Raw genomic sequence first — 8,962 nt, forward strand, 5'->3', positions numbered from 1 at the left:
AACTTGAGATGTCTGGTTATTTTCTTTAATTAGCAGTCATCTTTTGATGTTCAACTACCTGTTTTATTTGTTTGTTTTTTGTTTTTTGGGTTGTTTTTGCAAAAACTCCTATAAATCCTGGCTCCCCCCTTACCTCTTCAGAACAGTCCCTTAGACCTATCTGAAAGGCTGTTTCCCGGGCTTATGTCTGCCAAATAAAACATAATTCTCAACTTTTAGGTTGTGCATTTTTTCTCAGTCATCATACCTTAGTGACTCTCATAACCTCTTATGAAGTTTCCTCAGCTTTTAAAACTTTATTTCACTTATCTTACATCCATGCTCATGAAGGGATTTTCACATCCCTAGACGCATCTCTTCATTCACCCTAAATGTGAACCTCAATCTGATATTAATCCCAATAATAATCACTGCAACTAATGTTTTCCCTTAATGATGGGTCTAAGAAATTTACATCATTTCATCTTTTCAAAACTTCCTCAGATTCTCTTCTCTCTCTTTTTTTTTTTTTTTTTTGGTCTAAGACTAAAGTTTTAAATACTTAATCTAATTTTACATAGAACGTGATATTTTGATTTATAATAAGGAGTATATATTTGGACTTCATCCTGTTCCTGTCACAGATCTCCTAAAACCCTTGGAATTGCCTAAGTGATGAGAGTAATAAATGTGCCTTTTGTATGTCAATGAGGTGACTTTTGGAAAGCCCCTAAGTAACCTAAGGCTGAGGGCTGGTTGTCAGGGGACCCAACCAAGTGATTAGAGGGTTGGAACTTTCCTCCCCACCCTCCTGACCTCTGGGGAAGGGAGACGAGCTAGAGGTTGAATCCATCACCAATGGTCAATGATTTAATCAGTCCAGCCTACGTAATGAAGGCTCCATAAAAACCCAAAAGGACAAAGTTTGGAGAGTGTCCAGGTGGGTGATCACATGGAAACTGTGGAGAGTGGTGTCTGAAGAGAACATGGGAGCTCCAAGCCCTTCCCCATACTTTCCCTATGCATCTCTTCTGTCTGGCTCTTCCTGAGTTATATCCTTTTATAGTAATCTGGTAAATTATTAACCAAACTATTTCTCTGAGTTCCATGAGCTGCTCTAGCAAATAAATTGAACCCAAGGAGGGAGTCATTGGAACCTCCAATCTATTACCATCAGTCAGAATCACAGTTGACATCCTGGACTTGTGATTGGCATCTGAAGTGTAGGGGTCAGTTCTGTAGTACTGAGCTGTTAACATGTGGGATTTGATGCTGCTTCCAAGTAGACAGTATCAGAAAAGAGTTGAATTGTAGGACACTCAGCTGGTGTCAGAGAATCGTTTGAAATGGGGAAAAAAATTCCCACATATCATAACTAGGAGCAGAAAAATAAGAACACTCAACACAATCCCAACAACGTCATGCTAGGCTACTGTTGTGGCCTAATTGTTGAAATACACAGATTTTGCGAAAGGATTTAGCCCTTTCCCTTCAAATCATATGGGTTTTCACATCCTCTTATGAGCTACTTCTAACTATAAAAGGATGTTCATTACACAGCATACCACAGTGGCCACTGCCAGCTGTCAGGGCGACACCAACATGGCAGCTTTTAATCACACTTGCCAACTTATCCACAGCCCAGCAGTCGAGAAAAAGGACCAGGGACCACGTGCCTGACAGTGAGGGAACATGACAGTGTGATATTCCCTGACCACAGAGAATCTAACCATAGCTTTATGTGGGTCAGTTTCAACAGAATTGGAAACTGGCTATTTAAAGTGGCCCCAGCTCCTTAGTCAGTGGTCATTGAGGTATGTGATACAGTTTCTCCTCCAGTTTCAGGAAAGCAAGGAGGAGCTGGTGAAGTCAGTTACTGATTGGACTGTAAAGAGGCTGGCATCAGCCACTGTCATGGCTATACTGGTCGTGTTACATGGTGGAAGGCAGATCAGGAGTCGATCGTCATGTATGGAGGAGAGTTGAACCAGGAGATCTGCACCACAGTGCACTTACTCTGGTGCCGAAGCAGTTCCCACACAGCTTGGGGTGGGGGACAAGGACCATTTCTCATGTTGAAAAGGCAGAGTGGACAGGCCACACATGGCATGCAGAGAGTCTGTGTTGAACTTGTGTATGGGTACATGTGTGTAGCTGTGTGTATACATGTTTGTATGTGTGTATTGGTGCATGTGTAGATAAAACAGTGCAAGTTGAAGACAAACTGGGACCAGCCGTGCGGACCCGGCCTTTTGTTACTTGCTGATTTGATGTGAAACTTCCTTGCTGGCTGCACCTACACATCTAACGTTCTTAGGTTTAAACCCTGTTGGTCCAACGAATACCAAGAAAGTGAGTTTCCACTGATATCCAGTGGTTTGGGCATTACGGAGATACAGTCATAGAAACATTAGACGTGTTGGTACTAGTTCCACTTCATTTACTTGGGAAACACCTGCTCGCTGGATTCTAAGGAAATCAAGACACTCGCATGGAGGGAGAGCCAGGGTTGGCTTGCTCTCCCCAGGCACAGCAAACGTCCTCTTTGATAAACCGATAAAATGCCCAAGAACCAACAGTGCATTCTGGAGAGCTGTTGAATTGGAAGACCACAGATGCACCAGGAGGTCACTCAAAGTACATTAAAAAATCCACATCTTAGAATCAAGCGTAGAGAGAAGCGTTTCATGAGTTCCAATTCATTCAGCCATGCATTTGCCATTGCCAGCACACATGGATTTCAAAACACTTAAAGAATTACTTTACCCACTTTGGCTTATTTGATCCTCAGAGAAACCAGCTGACGTGGGAAGGCCAGGATGCTCCTCCCTCTTCTACGGGTGAGATGCAGGCTCGGGGAGTGCAGTGACGTGTGTGAGCAGTAAGATGAGCTCGGCCCCCAGACCCCTTGTGGGGACTTGTTTCCAGGGCTGCCCTTGCTCAGGCCTTTTCACAGAAAGGTGCCACCAGCTTGGAATGCAAAACACGCAGCTTCATAAGCATTTCACTTAGGTGTCTCTTCCTTTCCGATACACTATCTCTCTTGCTCTCTCTCCCACACACACCTACTACAATAAATACAAAACAAAGTCTCCTTAAAAAATAATTGTTATCAAAACATCTTAACTGTGTTAGTGAGATGCAAATGTGATTATGCATGGATACAGAATTCACAGTTCACTCAACAGAAAAACAAGAGCTAACATCTTCTTTCCTTGAAGATGTTTTCATTGGTTACCATTTAGGAAAATTACTCCTTGGAGAATCTTTAATGCAAAATTCCCATTTGTTCCGAGCAACGCTGAACCACCGTTAACAGCTGCAATCCTAATGGGAGGCCTATCTCTCCAGCAGCACCAGCCTGGTGTGGTCATGCCTCTCCCTCTGGTTTGCCACATGAAGACAGTCTGCCAAAAACTGCAGCCCACTTCACTTTCTCCCTGATTATGAAATTCTCTCATAGTCACTGTAGGTGGGTTAGAAAGTACTGGAGAAAATTAAAAAAGAAAGGAAGGAAGGAAGGAGGAAGATCACTGATCCCACTAGCTGGAAATAATCACTATGAAACTTTTTTGTATATTTCCTTCCAGCCTTTTTAGAAGTATTTTGTGATTGCAACTTTGTGGATGTTAAGATTCCTACTCCATTCAAAAATAAACTTGCAGAATTGGTATTTGATGTACAGAATCTCACAATGAAAGAGTGAAGGGGTAAGAAAGAATGTGTGTTTGTATATATATGTATATATATATATATATGTGTGTATATATATATATATATATATATATACACACACACACACAGACATAACTGAATCACTGCTGTACAGCAGAAGTTCACACAACGCTGTAAATCAACTATACTTCAATTTAAAAAAAAGAGTGAGGGGACCAATAGCTCCAGAAAGGTATTCCCTTGCCCAGGACTTGTCTCGGGAGGGTCTGGGGGCTGTAAGTGTGTATCGACCAGGGGCTGCTGGCTTCAGTCTAACCCATCTACCTGCTCTACCCACTGGGTTTCTGTGTGTGCTTATGTTTTGGAAGTAGGGTGGTTTAAAATGTTGCCTGCTTCTTTCTGTAAAGCACAGAATCGCACCTTCTCGTGTTGCTTTCATGGTGTACCTACCACCATCTAGTCCAACCCATATCCACTCCAGGGACATGCCTGCCAAGCACTCGAGCTGTGTCTCAAGGTCAAGCATCTGACAGCATGAGAGAGACACTTCCTAGCTTCCTAGTAATTTAATTTTGTGGAAAGCATATTCTTCCTGAATTTCAGATATTCTCATGCGTGCTGATAAAGCATCTGGGTGAGTATGCAGAGGGTGCGAAATTCACAGTACAACTCAGATTTTCAAGAATAGATGCGGCCTCTTGATTTTTTTTTTCTTTCTTTTTTTGGCCACGACATGTGGCACGCAAGACCTTAGTTCCCCGACCAGAGATCAAACCCATGCCCACTGCATTGGGAGCACAGAGTCTTAACCACTGGACAACCAGGGAAGTCCCCAGCCTCTTGATTTCTTTATACTGAACTGAAATCGTTCAAGTGCCTATCATACTGCTGACGGCAGAGAAAACTTGAGTTGGCTAGTGAACCATCGACTTCTCTCTCTGCTGCCTTTCTGATGAATGTGTTTCGTCATGTTAGAGCTCACAGCCTCTGCCAGGGACACTCTCTCCTCCAAGGAGGCCCCAAGAGCCTTTCTTCCAAAGGTGGTCGCCCAGCATCCAGGGCTCCTCTCCACCTAGGAGCTCCCTGCCCTGCTGTGCGCATCCTGGGGTGCCCTCAGCTAGAGGGCCTCGTGGCCTGGGAGTGTCTGGTCAGAACCATCCCTGTAGGAGTGTATTGGTCTATCACCATGGTTTTACTTGGCTCTGCCCTGGTGTCTGATGATGTTGAGCTCTTTTCTATGTACTTAATTGACACCTGCTTATCTTCTTTTCACATCTTTTGCACACTTTTACTGTATTGTTTGTTTTCTGATTATTGAGTTTTGATTATTTGGTATAGGAGCCCTTTATCAGATGTGGGTTTTGCAAATATATTCTATCTGTGGCCCGTCTTTTCCTTCTCTTAATATCTTTCCCAGAGCAGGCTCTTGCCGTTTCGATGAAGTCCAATTATTTAATTTTTTATTTTATGGATTGTGTTTTTGGTGTTGTATATGAGAGGTCTTTGCCTAATCCAAGGTCACAGATATTTTCTCTTATATTTCCTCATGGAAGTTTTATTGAACTAGGTATTCTATTTGGGTCTATGATCCACTCTGAGATACTCTTTGTATAAGATGTGAGGACCACTTTTTGGCATATGGATGTCCAAAGGTTCCAGCACCGTTTGTTGAAAAACCTTTATTTTTCATATTACCTGTTACAGCTACACAGCCCTGGACAGAGGGTTTAAGTGAACGTCTTTATTTAATCTTCAAAACAATCGTGTGAGCAAGGGAGGTGGGGTTATCCATCATATTTGTCTGTGACAGACAGGGAAACCAAGGCAGAGAGGGGGCGAGTGTTTGCCCAGGATCGCCCAAGCCGTAAAAGGCAGCGTTGGACCTGGATGGTGTCTCACTGGCCCCCAGCCCAGGCCTCCCCTTGGCGAGGAGACTAGTGGGCCAGCCTAAGGCAGCTTCTTGGGCTTTTGGGCAGAAGACCTACCCCATGTGCCCCAAGGTTCCTGCAGGGCTGGGAAAGCAGATCTCATGGCCAGCTCGCTATGGGGCCAACCATAGTTGGCCAACCCAAACTTTGGCCAACCCAAAGTTTCATGGCATACTTAACCTGTCCACCCCCAGCCCCCAGGACTGGCCTGGGAACCCCTTCCTCCACCACATAGCACCCTGGCTGGGAGAGTGAAAGGAGGGGTAGGCAGGAGACACAGGCCCCTACAGGCCAACCAACATCTTCTAGGAGGAAAAGGGATTGACTGCTTCAGACCAAAAGGGATGGCCCTCCCCTAGTGCCAGGCTTTGCTTCAAAAGACAGGAAACGGGATCCCACCCGGGATAAACATCTTAATGTGGTCCCACCCGGGATAAACATCTTAATGAAAAAGCCAAGGGGCTTGTATTTTGTTGCATTTTTGGGCTTCCTTTATCCTATTCTAAACATTGGTTTTGGACGGCATGCTAAAGCCCCACTCCCATTTGATCTTATCCTTTGTAAAATCATGACCATCCCAATGGTCTTATACTTCTTTTAAGTTTTCAGTAAATAAACACAGTCTAGCACAGTTGCCCTCCATGGGGGGATAAATCAGCGTCCCAAACGTGTCTCATCAATCATAGATGGCAAAACCCCACTGATTTTAAAAAGATCGTGTAATTGTGCATGTTCTTGATATTTCTTTATTTAAGAAGATCATGGACTCGGCTCTTTAAAAATTATGTTTCATCTTAGATTACTCAAGAGAAATTCTTGCCCAGTGAAGCCCAGAAATATGTGAGCCCTGTAATTTTAGATCTTTGATTCATTGAAAGGAACCATAATCTGTCATAAACCTCTAATATTATGCTCTGTTGGATTAAAGTGTGCATTTAACATTGGACTTAGCCCACAGACTGATTTGTTCTTTTCTCTTGAAAAAGTAAATTGCTTCATCTGATTGCTAAAGTTTGGTTGTAATGTTAGCAGCACTGATTTGGCCAGTCAGTCAGTTTGTTCTACGGCTGATCTCTATCCTGACTGCTACCATCACCAGCAGTGTCTAGGTCTGTGTAACTGTCTCAAAGGCCACCATCATCAGGAAGAACTGGTTCCTCCATGGCCAGTCTGGCCACGACAGTGACACAGGCTGATCCTGCTCACCCACTGCAGGCCCCCATGATTGCAAAGTGGTCTTCCACACCCCAGAAGGAGTAAGAAACCACCAGTGATTCGGGGCAGACACCCACCTTCTTTCCAGATCGTGCTCCAACTGCAAGAGTCAAACTGTCAAGAAACACTGTTGTGAGAAGCTGCTGGGCTACTCCGGCCTCAGTCCCTGGGCTGCTACAACAAATCACCATAGCCCAGCGGCTTAAACAGCAAACGGGAATTTCTCTGGAGGCTGGAAGTCCGAGATCAGGGTCCCAGCAAGGTGGGTTCTGGGGAGAGCTTTCTTCCTGGTTTACAGAGGACCATCTTCTTGCTGTATCTTCACACATCACAGGAGGAGCCAGGCGCCCTCTTCCTCTTCTTTGAAGGGCACCAACCGCATCATGGGGGTCCCACCCTCATGACCGCATCTAATGCTAATGACCTCCCAAAGGCCCCATCTCCAAATGCCATCCCACTGGGAGGAGGGCTTCAACATGTGACTTGAGGGGTAGAAGCATGCAGTCCATTGCACTTCTGTTTCCATAGCAGTTCTAAAGGCTCTGATCACAGGCACAGTCTTGGCTTCAAATACTCTCCAAGGTTCCCACCATTGGTCTAATGCTATATTCTCTCTAACTCTTGAAAATGAATGAATGCTGACCTGGGAGGAGGAATGCAGTCGAGATAAAGGCGATACGTGTCATACTACATAGTTCTCGGCATTATTTCCCACAACAGAAGGAGAACCCAACTCATGACCTTTTGAAAATAAATACATGCATGAATGATGGATGGATGAGTGAATGGGTGGATGGATGATTGTATCTTTAAAACTTGATATTGCTGGCAAATCAACTTTATTTTGTTTAGTATGGCCAAAGTATTTGGGAGTGAAGGTCACAGGGGTTTAAATTACTCAATTATCAGAAATTTGAGGCCCCAATTATATTTTATTTTTCTATGAAAATCATTTCACCAAATTCCACAATCATTCCTGTAATAATGAATTAAAGTTCAGTGTTACTAAATTCTGGAAAATATGCCATTCCTTACTTAGGCATTGTCAATTATTTGTAAGGTCTCTGAATTAGATGTGCATTTAAAAAGTAAAAACCCAATTCTTCAACAATGAAGTAGGAACCATAGTTATGAATATACTTGTATATGTTTGTGTGTGTGTGTTCTCTTAGAAACAACTTATGACCATAATATCTAATATTTAGTTCTTTATAGAATACAAAACATAATCATCCATTGTGTCCATCAAGCCCACAGATCTGAGAGATTTACCTTCAGAAAGATGCAATTTTTGCTAACTTTGTCATCTCCTGTGAATGTCAACCAAAGAAAACTTATAATTTTAATTTTTTCCTCAAGATGAGGCCATAAATATTATTGGACAAAGAGGATGGCATTTTTGGAAACCTGGAATGAACTCTACTCAGTGAAATTCTTTAAAATGTAAACAGCCTCCAGTAATGGCACAGAGGTTCACTTTTGGACAGGAAATAGTCCCACACCTAAAAGCAAAATAAACCAGCCCCAAATACACAAACATAAAGCACAGCATCACCAAGGAGGCACTAAGAGACTTCTTATCTTGCTGCAGGTCATGAAAGAAATAGGCTAGTGAACAGAACCCACAGAATCAGCAGTTGGAGCAGCCCTGTGCAGCTGGGATGCAGGTCCTGGGATGCAGCAGGTCAGTGCAAAGATAGAGAGACGGCTCGGAAAACGAATCAAGATGTCTAGTCAATACAGAACATTTTGATTACCCTGACTAATGCAGTAATTTCTTTCAAGTCGTAACAAGATGAAATGTCCACATCCTCTGATGTTCCATGGAGGAAATATAGGAAGGAAATGCTATGAAATGGATATTTCAGATTTTTGATGTTTTAGGCTGCCTTTTTACAAACTTTAGTTTGGCTCTTCAGGTCAGCTGTAGCAGTGAAATCACTTTGTATGATCAGATGCAACCTGGGCTGATGTCCTTATAATAGTGACAAGCAGGTTCCTGTCGTACTAGAGAGAGGAATTAAAATAGTAGGTGGGAGAAAACTTTGTCCCATGACTTTGCCAGATATACTCTCCTGTCTTTCCTTGTACAAATGTGTTTATTCTTTTTTTTAAATTTATTTAGCTTCACCAGGTCTTAGTTGAGGCAGGCAGGCTCCTTAGTT

Source organism: Eschrichtius robustus, chromosome 2 (genome assembly GCF_028021215.1).
Source record: "Eschrichtius robustus isolate mEscRob2 chromosome 2, mEscRob2.pri, whole genome shotgun sequence".
Lineage (NCBI taxonomy): Eukaryota > Metazoa > Chordata > Mammalia > Artiodactyla > Eschrichtiidae > Eschrichtius > Eschrichtius robustus.